General features: G+C 40.5%; 1 pseudogene; it reads left to right on the top strand.

Moving 5' to 3' along the window:
• The first annotated feature begins 6,289 nt into the window (after positions 1-6,289).
• LOC101697908 (eukaryotic translation initiation factor 2 subunit 2-like) lies at positions 6,290-7,392 on the top strand (annotated as a pseudogene).
• Positions 7,393-11,591: the final 4,199 nt, after the last annotated feature.

Raw genomic sequence — 11,591 nt, 5'->3', positions numbered from 1 at the left:
CTGAACTCGGGGCCCTCTCTAAGCCTGTTGCTTGGAGAGTGCTGTCTGGCCAGACTAATAAAGGTCTGTTTTACTTTTCCAACTTGTCAGGTGTGTTCCTTCCTGGGTGTTCTTCACTGCAGTCAGCTCCTCGGAGCGTTTGGTAAGGCCCTCGGTCTTACAACCCCTATCTTTTTATATAGTCACCAGTGGAAGGGTGACTACATTGATTAAATATCATTGCTATTGTGAATAATGCTGCAGTAAACATGAGTTGCATGTACTTCTTTGACATCTTGATTCATGTCCTTTGCACATACAACCAGGTGTAGGATTGTGGATAACACAGTGCTTCCATATTTAGTTTTATGAAGAACCTCCATACTATTTATAATAAAGCAAGGCATTCTTGAGTAATACAAAGGAGGCTTTTTAGATGCTCCTGAATGTATAAATTGGAGATTCAAGAAGAGTTTCAGTGGCTTGTAAAGAACAACCTGGTGTGGTGGTGGATCCATGTGTCTCTCCATCCCCTCTTGAATATCGTGGGGCACTCCTGCTCTCTCACTGCAGTAACTAAGAGCACTTCATTCTGGACCCCAGCCCTGGCTTGTGGGAAGGCTAACATGTTTTGCTATTTTTATATCTTCATGAAACCCTTTGTATCTTCATGAAATCCTTTATATCTTCATGAAATCCTGCTTCAGAACTGGCATTGGTGACTGGAATTCTTGAGCTGCTGTTTCTTTGTGGATAAAATCGAGTAAGTACATTCCATGGGCCTAGCAATCTACCCAGGGTAGGATGAAGACTCAGGGAAGGAGAGTCCTTTCCTTCTTTCCCCATTCAGGTCAATGACAAACATATTAGAATTAGGGAGAGAGTTAGACACATAGTTGGGGAGAAAATCTGAAAGATAAATCTGAAAGATAAAGTAACTCATACATCTTCTCATATATATGACATAATCTCCTGTTGATAATGAACACCCTGTAATATTACTCAAGGATGTAATACTCCTCAAGGATGCCTTGAGGGCATGGGAAGAATGCAAATGACCTTTGCAGTCACAAGGGTAAAAAATTTAGGTTTTTCGCTGACCACAAACTCCCTGGTGTTCTTGGTCAGAAATCCTTCATAATATTCCTGAATGTATGGGGACCTATCCTTATAAATTGCTGGTGTGATTGCTCCTGGGAAGAGCTCCCTGGATGGAGGCCTTCTTGTCCAGTAGTATGTAACTGCAAAGGGGTTGAAGCTCAGTGCAAGAGCTCCACAAGTGATTTTAATGTCAGAAGAGATTGGGAGCTGATCCCTTGGGCCCTTTTTACTGTAGCATGAAGGAAGAATCCTGTCTCTAAATTTGTAAAAAGCCATGAAGGCCTCCCCTCTGTCTTAAATTTAAACTTGATTTTTCTTAACTCAAGCCAGTCCCAAGGATGGCCTGGAATGTTCCTGGGTCTGAAAAGAAAGGTGAAGGAAGCAGTCTCTATACAGGAGACTTGTGGAGTTGGAGACAGTCTTCAGAAAAGGTATATATAGAGAAAGACACGAAGGAATAGGAATGGACCTAGTGGGACCGAGTCCCAAAAGAAAATGGCCAGATGTCCTTAGCTCAAGGCTGGGGATGAGGCCACACTATCTAGAATGCCCTAGCAAATATCCTTCCTGGGTACACTCTCTGGGCCAGCACACATTAGAGCTCAGGGTTGCTGAATGCAGGAAGACAAGAAGGGATTCCAGTGGGGGGCATGAAGGAATCCACGAAGGAAAAAGGACTTTGGGGCCTCTCTACTCACTCATAGGTGTCCCTGAAATCCACAGCATCAACAGACATGAGATGAATGACCTGAAGTCTGAGCCTCAATACTTCTGAGTCAGGACCTTCAGCACAATTCCACAAGCTCCTAAGGGATGCATCTGTATGTTAAAGCAGCACTGATTTCTTCATTTCTTTGGTGTTTTATGGATCTGTCTGGGAGACAAGGTCAGGATACCAAGGCCCAGGCCATATCTGTCTTCAGGAAACCTGACATTGTGTTTTAAGGTGAGCCCACTGGGGAAATATGACTTCCAAAGTTGGAGACACCTCCTGTTACAAGTGAGAACACTGAGCCTTAGAGACGAGAGAGAGAGAGAGAGAGAGAGAGAGAGAGAGAGAGAGAGAGAGAGAGAGAGAGAGAGATCAGGTATGGTCAAGTTGACAATCCCAAACATAACTTGATCACCCTTGGCCCTGACTTTAGACTCTGCCTCCGTTCACTGAATATTTTGTCCCTGCCCCAGAGCTGGGGAGTCTGTGTACTCCGGTCCAGTGGACTTGGTTGGAAGCCCTGGGTCTTCTCCTCTGATGCTGCTGCTCAGTGACTCAGTGACTCAGTGAAACCTCAGTGTGCCCTTCAGATGCTGAGGATCAGCACAGTCCTTGGAAGCTCCCTGCTCTAAGTACAGAGCAAAACTTTCTCAACAGCTTGGGTTTTGGGGGGAACAAAATTGAAGGTTTACAGTGTGGTTTGAGCTGAGTCTCATGGAAATGAAAAATTCAACTCAGACAGCAAGTGCAACTCCACGTTCCACTTCTGATAAATTTACTGAGTTATTAAAAAATAATTCATGTAATCAATCATGTATGGTTTTAAATTTAACAGATTTCATTGAGAAAATATTTAAAATTAGATGAAGAGCATAAATTTGTCATAATTATATTTCCTTAAAATATCTACCTCAAACTGGCCAAAAGCCCTGCAGTCTGTTTCTGAGCGTCCCTGTCTCTGTCACAGCATTCACACCACCTGAGCTGAGCTGTAGTCGGCTTCATGTCAATGAATGAAACTCAGTGTTTCTTGGTCATGTAGTTTCTCTTTTCCTGTATGGCAGCTTGCCAGGCTTTTTCCTGAGTCCTGGTGTTCTCAGACCATGTGTGTTATGTTCTAGCAGAAAATTTGTCCACATTTCATTTATGTACTATGACTTTGTGGGTGTTGTGCCCAGATCACAAGGTCCCCAAAGACCACCAAGGAGCCGATTCTGATGCAAACACATGAGGGTCGTTTATTCAAGCTCGAGCAGGGACTCTCATCCGACACCGATGCAGCGGGTCAGGATTGAGAGCCCCGACTCTAAAACACCAGGGGTTTTTATAGAGGTTACAGCAAGGCGCGGGGTTTCAAAAAGGTGCGGGGTTTCAAATCACACGCAAATCACACGATTGGCTAGAATTTAGCAAGTTTTGAAAGTTTAAACCTAATTGGTTGGGCCTTGCGCGATGAACTGCAAACGGCTGCTCAAGTCATCGAAAAGAACATCTGGGATACTGGGGTGTTGGGTTGTTGTGCCCAGATTGTGAAGTCTCAAAGACCACCAGGAGGCCGTTTCCGATGTAAGCACAGGAGGGTCGTTTATTCAAGCTCAAGCAGGGACTCTCAATTGTCACCGACACAGCGGATCAACATTGAGAGCCCTGAGTTCCAAATTAGCAGGGTTTTTATTGAGATTATAACAAGCTTTGGTCATTAGTAGCCATATGATTGGTTAACATTTAGCAAGTATGAAGTGTAGACTTTTGATTGGCCTGGCTCATTGGGGGTTGAAGGGGATTACATATAGGTTTTTACAAGAAGAATGGGGACAAAGGTTAGTGGTCTACTGTCATGTACTGATGGTCAGCAGACATCCTGACTAATGGTCACGACGACCCTATGTGGACAGTCAGCACGTTAACAGATTGTCCTATAGATAGTGGGCCCAGGACATTTGTTTCTAGGGCAAACAGATGGCTGAGTAATAAACTTAGGAATCCTGAGTTGTGGATTACGTCCCTTGTCCCAGTTCAAGCACTAGTTTGAGAGAACAAAGGAGACTGCTCCATTTTGGACAAAATGGAGTCATCCTGGTCCCATATTCACAAAATAGAGTCACTTTTGGTCTCACAGGGGTAACTACTGATTAGCTGTTGCAGGCCATCAAGAAGAGCATCTGGGACATTGAGGCAGCTACTGATTAGCTATTGCTAGGCTAGTTGCTAGGGGACTGCTGAACATTATCACAAGCAGGTGGCCAAAGTGCATCTTGTGGTTTTTCTTGGAACTAGAATTTATGTCCAGGCCACCTTACTCTAAGATGGGGCCAAATTTTAAAATGGAGTCACTCAGGTCTCACGGTGGGAAGCTGAGATTAGAAATTTCAACTCAGCCTAATGTTGAGGCTGTGACATGAGCACTACTGGGGTCCTTAAGCCAGCTCTACATTGAGAATCAAAAGAAAACAGCACAGTGAATGATTTTTAAATTGAGTATGGCCAGAAAGGAAGCTTCAGTAACATTTGGGCCTTCAAATTAGTAATGGAAGAGAGCTTGGTTGCTAAGACAAATATAACAAAAAAAAGCCAATTAGTTTACATCAGAAACAATAAAAAGGATGCCTTGAGGTCATGGAAAAATGCAAATGACCTTTGGAGATACAAGGGTAGAAAATTTAGCTTTTGCATTGAGCACAAAATTCCAGGGAACTTCCCTAAAGAAAACTTGTCCAGAAAACTTAGTTCCTAGGATTCCTTTCTCCTTTCTCAGCCATCCAGGCACCAAAATGCCACCAAAGCCACAATGCATTAGGGTTGCCTACTGCTAGAGTCTATGGTAGACATCAATGTTCATCCAAGTGGGGCTGGTTTTATCGGTATGAAAACTTCAAGAGTTATGGTATCACAGAGGCTTCCACCCATATTTCAGCAAAAAGGCCTAGAAGGCTTGGCAGTGTGCTTCTTAGAGGACAGAGCTGTAGCTGTGAAATTTATGCACGAAGTTCAGTGGAGACCAATGTAGTTAGAGAATCCCCAGAAAAGGAATATCTGAGGGAAGTTGCAAGGATTGAAAAAGCCACCTCAAGACAGAAGCCATAAGAATAGCAACTGACAGCAATGTGCTAGGTGTTAGACCATTCAAGGAATTTGGAGCTTTCCTGCCTAGAGCAATGGACCTGGAGCTAAAGAATTTACTACTTATCCTGCTGGGCTTCCTGTTGGCTTTGGCCATATTCCTTTCTATCTCTGAATTCCTCTTGTTTAGAATGGAGTGTTTACCCTGTGCCATTGTATGCCCACAATGTTTAACACTCACTTTGACTTTACAAGAGCTCAGAGCTAAGAGTTTCCTACAAATCTCAGAGAAGACTTTGGACTTGCACTTTTTAGCAATGCTAAAATTGTTAGAATTTAGGCTACTCTTAGAGATGGACTACATGTCATTTGCGTAGAGACATGGGCAAGAGACTTTTGGGGGCAATGAGTGGAATGTAATGGTATATATCTAGAACTCCCCTCCCACAAAAAAAGAACCTCATGTACTCAAAGTTGGAGATTCTAGAAGTTGACTGGATTGTGAGGTCCTTATTACTGACCCACTCTCGGGAGATGGTGTCTGATACAAAAAGGGTATCAGTGTGGGTGTGGGCCACCCACTTAGAAGGGTATATCTTCCTTCTAGCTTCTTCCTTCACTGCTATCTGCTTCTAGGCCACCTTGACATCAGCAAGTTTTATTAGCATCAGGCCCTTCTACTATGGTGCTGACCATGCAAGGACTGAAATTTGTACAAACTGGAAGCCATATAAACATCTCTTCCTTTATGTTGTAAATGTTGGCTATTGTGTCTAAGCAGCTGGGAAAGTGACTAATACTGCTCTAACTTGTCTTTCTATTCCCATGTCTAATTAACTCAATAGACCATTCTCCATCTATGAAAGCAGGGAGCTTTGTCCTGTGACCCTCAGAAAAGGATGGCACTCTACATCCACTCACTCTGATCTACTTTACATTCCAGAAATCTCTCCTGGGCAGTCTCTTGGTCCTGGCCACCATTGTAACCTTATGCAGTGCCTACTGCTACAAGTTAGCTCTGGTAAAAGGCCAAGATGACTCCCCTCCTGGTAAGTTATTTTTAATGTTGATTATGTTACTGTAGCCTGCTAGATAGGACCTGATTGCAGGTGAAAGCCTTTGAGTCAGTAAAGGAAGTTGGGTGAGGGAAAAGTGGGATCAAATGAGGGTTTTCAATGTGCCCTGTATATAAGAAAGCAATTCACATTTCTGTGTGGCTGAGAATTTTCTGGAGAACTTTTCAGACTTACCAATGTTGTGATTTATCTAAGATTCAGTGAACCACAATCACTGTTGTCTGAGCTGCACATTCAGCAGTTCTTTGAATGACTCCTACACAAATTCAAGGTTAATAACTACTGCTTGAGCATGGACACTGGGGCCTGGGGCTGACCTGTCTCACTTCCCATCCTAGCTGAGCCCACTGGAGCTGCAGCCATGTCCGGGGATAAGAAGATTTTTGATCCTACTATGAGCAAGAAGAGAAAGAAGCATCCCTTTATGACAGATGAGGAAGGGGATGGCCAGACAGAAGAAACCCAGCCCTCAGAAACAAAAGAAGTGGAGCCAGAACCGAAGACAAAGATGTGGAACCTGATGAATAGGACAGTAAGAAGAAAGATGCTTCTGATGATCTAGATGACTTGAATTTCTTTAATCAAAAGAAAAAGAAGAAAAAAACCAAAAAAGATATTTGATATTGATGAAGCTGAAGAGAGTATAAAGGATCTTAAGAGTAAAAGTGATATCCAAGAGCCAACTGAACCAGAGGATGACCTTGATATTATGCTTGGCAATAAAAAGAAGAAAAAGAAGAATGTCAAGTTCCCAGATGAGGATAAAATACTAGAAAAAGAAGAAGCTTTAGAAGATGAAGATAGTAAAAAAGATGATAGTATTTCATTCATTAACCAGACAGGCCCTGCTTGGGCAGGCTCAGAGAGAAACTACACATATGAAGAGCTACTGAATCGAGTGTTCAACATCATGAAGGAAAAGAATCCAGATATGGTTGCTGGAGAAAAAAGAAAATTTGTCATGAAACCGCCACAGGTCGTCTGGGTAGGAGCCAAGAAAACTTCTTTTGTCAATTTTACAGATATCTGTAAACTATTACATCGCCAGCCCAAACATCTCCTTGCATTTTTATTGGCAGAATTGGGCACAAGTGGTTCTATATGTGGTAATAACCAACTTGTAATTAAAGGAAGATTCCAACAGAAAGAGATAGAAAATGTCTTAAGAAGATATATCAAGGAATATGTCACTTGTCACACATGCTGATCACTGGACACAATTCTGCAGAAGGACACTCGACTCTATTTCTTTTTTTGGTTTGTTTTTTTTTTTGGTACCAGGGATCAAACTGGGGACCTTGTGCTTGCAAGGCAGGCACTGGAACCACTGAGCTAAATCCCCAGCCCTGGGCTCTATTTCCTACAGTGTGAAACTTTCATTCTCTCTGCTCTGTTGCCAGTATCAAAACTGGCTTCTAGGCTGTCACAGGCAAACAAATACAGCTCCGTGCCAAAGCCAACTAATTTGCTAATCACCACTGATTTTGCAAAGTGTGTTCTGAGGAAATGGCTGGACAGGTTTACCATCAGAGTGGATATATCATTGTATTAAATACAAGATAGAAAAGCTGCCAAGTTTTTTTTTTTTGGCAGTTTTTTGGCGAGTGGTTGGTTGATCTGAAATCCTTGCCAATGCTCAAGCTGTTGACATACTTATTGCCTACTTTAACAACTGTCACAGAAACAAGATGGGATAAGGAGATGCTATTTAAAAATCATTCATAGCCTTCTGTAAAATGCAAGATAAATTAAAGTTACTATAACAGTGATTCTTTCAAAAAAAAAAAAAAAGAACTACTGCTTATTCAAAGAGATATTCTGTCTTTGATGTTCATGCCCAGCCTGAGGAGTCTTAACCTGTAGGTGCCCCTTAGGAGACCTGAAGGCAGATGTTAGGGTTACCTGTCAAGGGTGGCTCAGGTGATGCTGAATGTGGGAGTTCTGCAAGCACATGGTGACCCAGGGATCTCATTTGCAGTTCTCAACCTTGGTTAAACACTGGCATCACTTAGTGAGTGTTCTAAATTGATGACAGCATAGGCCCACATCTAGGAATCCTAATTTCTGTTCTCTGTGGTGGACTTTAGCATGGATTTTTTTGTTTTTTCTACATTGTTTTTGTATGTTTGTTTGTTGTGGTCCTGGGGCCGGAACCCAAGGTGTTTTGTATGCTGAAAATGAGATCTTCTATTGACCTGCAGCTGTTCAATATATTTTTTTCTCCCCAAGATGTTCACTTCTCATGTGCCAATAGAATCAAGAAACAAAATAAACAGAAACAAACTCAAAAGTGCTGAAGTGAGGAATTTATCTAGTCACAATCAATAAGGAGAAAGTAGAGCCTAAATAAGTTTAATGAAGGGGGCCTTAGTTTTACTGGAAATGTTTATTTTGAAGTAAAACATAGAATGATTTGAGTGTGCTTTGGAAAATGTTAACAATTCATGGACTTCCTAGTACTGTAATTTACCTTATTATATTGAGAAGACTCATACATGGCTTCTAAATTTTCTATCACCTCAAGGCAGGGCCAGGCCTCAATGTTCTCAAAGCTTTGTTCCTCTTTCATGACTTTGGTGCTCCTCTGATGGCGCTGCATGGATTTCTTTTCAGTATGCAAGGATTTTGATGGAACCACATACCCAATACACTCGACATGGATTAGTGGGGACGATGTGAATTGTACCTGGCAGGAAAATGTGATGCTATGCTGCCTTGTGTGAGTATAATTTTAGTAGTAGCCAAGAGGGGATGTGGTTATGTCTAAAGACAACTTCTCCATTCAAAATCCCATCCTTCGGCAGTTTCTAACATACTTTATTTTCTAGGGAAGTTTCAGATTCCAAGTAAAATTGAGCAGAGACTTAGGTTAATCATCTGTCTCTTCACCTATATGCACAGCATCTCAAACTGTCAGTACCATCAGCAATAGTTCCATGTACTACAGATCAGATCCTGTATCCATATATGATTGTCACACAGACTCCACAGTCTACATGAGGATTCACTCTGGATGTGGTGCACACAGGTAGAGCACACAGCTCTATGCATCTTCATTGCCTTCCAAATGCATGTAAAATATCAGATGTCCCTCAATAATCACTACTTTCCTTTCTAATTATTTTTATTGGATTAAAATATAGTTGCACAAAATTTTGAATTTAACCATTTCTGTTTATTGATATTTAGAACATATGCATTATTATTTAATCACATTCTTTATCTCCAAAATTTGAATTTAACCATTTCTGTTTATTGATATTTAGAACATTTGCATTATTATTTAATCACATTCTTTATCTCCAAAATTTTATGGTAGTGTTTTGTTTGTTATTACAGTACTTCAGATTGATCTGAGGAATGCCTCTGCTTGGTGAGATTATTACCCTTAGCTACTGCTCAAAGTGCCACCCTTTCACCGTATGCTAGGTTTCTTTCCTCAACAACACAGCAAAAGCCATGGGCATTGGCACTCCACACTTGATTTATTCATTCCTGAGTGGAGCTACTTTGGGATGCCTGCACTTTTCCTTTTTTTCTTTTTTGACTTTCATTAGTACACATTTGTAGTACATAATGATTACATTCACTGTAGAGGATTGCTACATGTACATAACACATTTCAATTCTTTTTCCCCTTCCCTCCACCCCCTTTTATTTTTCCAGCATCAGATTCATTTATCTTATAAAACCTTATAAAATTAATTATCATATATACAGATTGAAAACTAGACTAATAGGTCAAAGAACATATGAAACATGTAAGACTATTTTGCTGTTATGGTACACTTTTAGACACATTGTGTGGGCTGCACACTTTTTATAGTCATAACCCAGCTGGATGCATATTGGTATGTTTCTACCTTTGCTGTCCTGTCTTTACTTTTCTAACTATAGTGGAATTCATGGGCCATATACAACTATGGATTTAAGTTTTGAGGAACCATTAGTGTATTTTTCTTTGTGGTTGCATCATTTCTCACTCATCCATGAATACAACTCTTTCTAAATTTTAATATATTTTCATTGGCATTTGCTTATATGCACAATAAAAATCACAATTATTATAGAAAACTTAGCTAGTACAATAAAAATTTTTCATCTTATTTATAGTTCCACCTTCTAAATGTAATAAACATTAAAATTTTATCACAGTTTTTTCTTTTATACATTATTTTGTGTACTGTATATCAAACTTTTCATTATCATTATGCGGTGCTATTTGTCGAATAAATGGTCTAGCATTGTCACTCTTTCATCTCATAAAAATTCTTCCAAATATTTTGTTATGCAATTCTCAGTCTTAATTAAAGCAGGACCTTAGAACCTAAGGCAGGATTTCAGAGTTTGCTTTCACTCACTGTGAAATGTTCCCAGAGGAGTCTGTAATGCCTGGTCTCCTGCATCGTGGCCCAGTGCCCTGGTCTCCACGAGCAGACTGCTGGGCTCCTCTAGTGGATAATCAAAGGATCCAAGAGCCAGTGTGCAGGAGCCACAGAGTGAGCACTGAAGAGCCACACTGCTAGAGGAAAGGCTCGAAACATTTCCTTTTGTTAAAATAGAAGTCCAGCACCACTTCTTGGCAGGAAATACTATCACAAGTGGCCCTGCTTCTCACTGCTGTTCACTTAGTGCATTTTAATTCCTTGTCTTTAGGATGGTTTTCAGGAGGTCAATGAGGACTAAGTTGAGCACCCCTGAGTTTGGGGTGGATTTTTCTGGGAAGGTGACCCCAGGTTGATCATCTTTCTTAAGCCTGTGACTGTGACCTGGAGTGGTTCTTTGCTCTTGTTTGTGGAATTAGCTAATCTGGTAACAGTCACCATTATGGGTGGGGGAGCACTTTTTTTTTTGCATAGCAAATAATTTATTTATCAATAATCTTTATAATAAAAGTTCTTCCCAAACAATTCTAAATTAATCATATAATATGATTACATAGCCAAAAAGGTACTGAGAATAAAATTTTTCCAAATAAAAAAATGTACATTGATATAATCAACATAAAAATGCTCACTTTTTAAACCAAAGAAATGCAAAGTAATACTGGATACTGCTAATAAACTGCTAATAAAATATCAACATGTAGGAAAATGAGATAGAGACATAAAGATAGCAAAGGTAGGGAAAAAAAAGAAATAAAAAAAAGGAGTCTTTCACATATCTTAAGTGGGATTTTTCCTTTCTTTTGTTTTAATATTTTACTCTAAATGAAACCTGATTCTCAAAAATATACAAATATCTGCCTTACTGAGCTGTTACAAGCTAAGCAATCCCATCTTAGCAGTAGGTGCCCGGAATCTTCCTTTGACCTGTCTCTCTCATAATGTGACACTCAGCTTCCCTCAAACCCTCCTCTTGTCACTCTTACTCCCCACAACTGAGCCTTTTACAGTAAGCATATCCTTGCTATTCTTTATACTCTTATCTTCCATGGTTTCATCTTTAAAACTTGGGATTCTTTTAATCTAATGACTTCCACTCCAACTCTTTCTTTTCTTTACAATCCATCTATTGAAGAGCCCTGGCTTTTTGACTAGTGGACTTTTTGACAATCTGATAATGCAGGCTGGATCCTTGATTATAATGGTATCCTCAATTAGTGAGTGTACAGGAAGGATAAAACGTCTGCATGTCTACCTTTCGTGATGCTGGTGATTCTG

Source organism: Heterocephalus glaber, unplaced genomic scaffold, assembly GCF_053883595.1.
Source record: "Heterocephalus glaber isolate CG9 unplaced genomic scaffold, H.glaber_assembly_v1.0 deba00001150, whole genome shotgun sequence".
NCBI lineage: Eukaryota > Metazoa > Chordata > Mammalia > Rodentia > Bathyergidae > Heterocephalus > Heterocephalus glaber.
This window is presented reverse-complemented; position numbering and strand designations above follow the sequence as displayed.